The following is a 4,234-nucleotide window of genomic DNA, read 5'->3' on the forward strand; positions in this document are numbered from 1 at the left end:
TATTTTATTTGGTTTGTTATGTTTTTAAATAAATAGAAATTTAAAAATTTTCTTAAAGAGGAATGTTTGTTTGGTTTAGAGAAAAGTATTTAAATTGTAAAATTAAAGTATAAAATTAAATTTATTTAATTTTCTTTTTTTTCTGGCTTTTTTTTTTAAATAATTAAAGTGTTTTATTTTTAAAAAGGGGGAATATACTTAAAGTTAATCTTTGGAAATATTTTAAAATACATACATACAATTAAATATATATATATATATATATATATATAGTATTTCTATGCTTTTACTTCTTGTTGTTGTTGTGTAGTACTTTCTAAATTGTTGTTATTTAGTTTTTTGAAAATTTAATAATTTAATTGTTGTTTTGTTTTAAGTTTTTTTAAATATGTATTTATGTTTGTTTTACTGTAAATTACGACAAATATAATTATTATGCAAATTTCTAATACTTTGGGTTTTTGTTTTCATATTATTTTTGAATAGAATAGTATTTTGTTTTTGTTTTTGTTTCATAAATGTCTAAAATATTTTAAAAGTATATATTTAATGTATTACCATGTTTCAATATTTATTTTTATTAAGCTTTTAAATTGTGTTTGGAAAAAAATCTTGATTTTTTCAAGCAAAATTTGTTCTCTTTTTTTTGTCTCATCTAACATTTTTTTCAATTGCAAATTTGTTTTTAATTCTTGAGAATTATTGAAAAAAAAAAAAAATTGTATTTGATTTTTAAATCATTCCTTACAAAAAAAGAAATCTTCTATGTTCTACAACGCCTTTGAATGAATCAATGAAAAAATTTTATTAAAAAAATATTTAATGAAAAACAAAAAGTTCTCGAAAATTGATGATAATTTTCAAAATTGAAAGGTGTTTGCTAAATATTAAGTTGTTTCTGTTGTTGTTGTTTTTTTCGGTATAACTTATACATATAGTTAGAACCCCATACCCAGCTGTGTTGGTCTTTGTGGTGTGAATACGCTCGCTCTCGTTTTTTGTGTCGTTCTCTCAAATTCTCTTAAAACTCCTACAATTGGCAAACACCCTCAGTTTTTGGTTCCACAAAAAAAAAGAAAGTTGAAAACAACACCCCTTTGTTTTATACAAAAGGGGGAGGGGAGGTTTGCGTTTTCCTCTCTCTTTTTCTTACTCTCTCTCTCTTTTTCATCAACTTAAGCTCTTTTTGTCTTCATTGGTGGTGGCGTGCATACATATGTTTTTCTTTACCAGTTTCTTTTTTTTTCCCCTTTAAATGCGATTTTGATTTAATTGGGAACGTGGGGTAAATGGTGAGACCATTACACCACTGGGCCAAATAGCCTCGTTGAACAGCTCGTTGAAGCGATAGTCCGGTATGGAAATCTTAAATTTACAATAAGACAATGCAGCCAAATTGGCATCGTTCTTCACCAGTTTAGTGCATTTAACAAGATTCTTATTAATCTTTAACTCCTCAGCCAAATGTTCGATAATGTCATCCTCTGAGGTAGAGGTGGCAAATTTGCCCACTTGCACCCAGCGTCCATAATCACAGACGACTTGCAAACGATCCGAATTGCAATTATTGCCGACAACTATAAGACTGTTGGTCTGTTTTTTAACTTCGTTGGCATTGTTGGCATTACCGAACTGGAAGTATTGCTGATACATGCGTCCCTGTATCTGGTTGACACCGTTTACAACCTTATTAAGTTATCCTCCATGGCGTGTATCTTGGCTGCCATGGCTTTGGGCGATTGCTGGCGACACTCATCGCAGCTGAACGAGATCATGGGATTCTTTTGTATGGCCCTCGTAAAGGGCGTCATCGATGTTCACACAGCTGCGATGATATTTTTTCTGGCAGTTACAGCTGATACTGGCCTCCTTGGAGTTGATTGATTTTTTACACTTAAAACAATTGTCAGCCATTTTGTACGTTTGTTTGTACCGGACCGTCTTCGGTGTGGTACTCTTAGGGGCTGCTGTTGCTGCTGCTGCTGCTGTCGCTGGCTCTGCCGGTGATTCCACTGGTGGTGCTAACTGAGCGTCCGTAGAGTTTCTGCCTTTGGGGATTCCACTTTTAAAGATTTTACAACTCACAAAGGAGTAAAGCCGACGTAAAAGAAATTCCAAACATGTATTAATTAACACCCAATATAATAATGTCCGGACAAAGAAAAAAAACCCAAGTTTTCTTTCTTCTCTGCAGTAGTATTCAAATTAAAACACCTCTTTTTCTCGTTAGAAAAGTTCAAAATTCACAGACACTTACTTACATACACACACACACACATAGAGAAAACACTTATGTATGTATAGTATAATTGCACAAAATTTGTTATGTATGTATTGTCACTGGATACATACACAATGTACGAAGTTTTAGTGTTTTTTTTTAGTTAACTTTTTTTTTTTTTGTTGTATTCTTTATTCAAAACGTCTAAATTTAGGGTGTTATGAAATGAGAAGTGAGGGAGAATTTATTTAAAATTATTTAAAGAAAATTTGCCGCTTCGCCAAACTATATTTATTTGGTCCGTACGCTCCGATGCCGCTGTTCAAACTGTGGTAAAAACTCATTTGATTTTAACCGGCTGTTACCTTTTGTGCTAAATGTCAGTTAAAACTACCCTTAATACGGCAAAAATATGCTCTTTTTTCTTCTTCTTCTTCTTCTTATTTTATATTGTGGATATATATGTAAGTTATTTGGGCTATCCGGTTTGAGGGGTTGTTTTTTTTAGGTTTTAGACATTTACATACTCTCGTACATAGAGTCATGTATGCATACATAAAATTGATTCAGTTAGTAACCCACTTTTTATATATTAATTACGGTAAACTCTTGGAAAATTGAATGTTGAGGTTAAACTGTTGTATTTAAAGTATTAAATTTTACCGGCATTGATTAATGAAATTAATATTGAACTTAGTTTTTTAAATCCTAAAATTCAGATATTCACGATAACATTAACCCAGAGATCAAGGTATACTTTTCAGCGCTATCACATCAGTTTTTTATGGTATTGTGAGCGAAATATTTAAAAAACACAGAATTTCTCTATCACATCAGTTTTGAAGATATTGTGTCCTAAAGATTTAAAAAACCTCTTCTTCCTTCTTGAAGGTATCTTAACCTAAGGCGTTTTGCCATTAAAATAAAGACAATTTTGATTTTTATTTGAATTAAAGGTAGTTCTAACTTTTGGGTTAGACTATCTCGAAGAAATAAGAAGATATAACAGTTAAAGCTTCATTTTGAAGTCGATCAATTGGACTTCCAGATGATATAATATTCTTTATATATAAAAGTGCTTTCGTGTTGTTATATTGTCTCAAATATGTCAAAAATCGGGGAGTTTCAAATTATAGGATACGATATCTGAAAAACCTGACGTAATGGAGAAAATATGTATGATGTCAGATTGGGATTCAGAGCAGTTTAACCCTTTTGAAATGTGATATACAAAATATGATGCCAGATTCGGGATTTAGAGCAGTTTAATCCTTTTTTTAAATGAATATCTTGGTCCCTGGGTTTTGATTTTTTAAAAATGTTGTTATGCTGTGTAATCTACACAGAAAGCGGACCTGAGTCTGCTATGATTTTTTTCCCCTCTTTCTGGCAACATATGGACTCAGTGCCATAAGAACTGCTGATCTTTTGAGGCCAAGAACTATTCAAACCGATTTTTGGATGTTAATTATGTTTAATTTATCGCCCCAGGGAGAGAGAGATATAGAGGGCGGGGTAAGGCTTGGCCTATACTGCATTCCGATCACTTCTTCTTTCTAAATAATTATTTAGAAAGAGTGTTGCCATATGGAATATTAATATATATTGAACGTTCTTCGGCCACAGCTCGTTTCAAAATGAATCAGTTCATTCGGTACAGGTCTTCTGTGATGCCGCGATACCCTGATTCCACTAAATACAGAACATTACTTTGGCTCAATGAATATTTCACTTTGGTTTCGATTCAGCTGGGTCTTCTATGGCCTTTTTCCATCTTTCTGACAATATATGGATTGGATACCATAAGCATTGCTCATCTTTTGAGTCTAAGAACGTATTAAGCCGATTTTGGTATGTTCAATCCTGTAGTTAAGAGTATCTCAGAGAGAGAGAGAGCGGGGTAAGGCCTGACCTATGCTGCATTTAAGACACTTCCCGATTACTTCTTTCTAAATACTTATTTTAACATGTGCCCGAGCGTTGTCATGATGGAATATTAAGCTTTCATATATT

The 4,234-nt window shown here is 32.3% G+C and overlaps 1 pseudogene; it reads right to left on the minus strand.

Annotated features, from left to right (window-relative positions):
* Positions 1 to 500: 500 nt before the first annotated feature.
* LOC119604673 lies at positions 501 to 1,929 on the minus strand (annotated as a pseudogene).
* Positions 1,930 to 4,234: the final 2,305 nt, after the last annotated feature.

This window comes from Lucilia sericata, unplaced genomic scaffold (genome assembly GCF_015586225.1).
Source record: "Lucilia sericata isolate MDLA Ls3-8-SP2 unplaced genomic scaffold, ASM1558622v1 Contig000417F_arrow, whole genome shotgun sequence".
Taxonomy (NCBI): Eukaryota; Metazoa; Arthropoda; class Insecta; order Diptera; family Calliphoridae; genus Lucilia; species Lucilia sericata.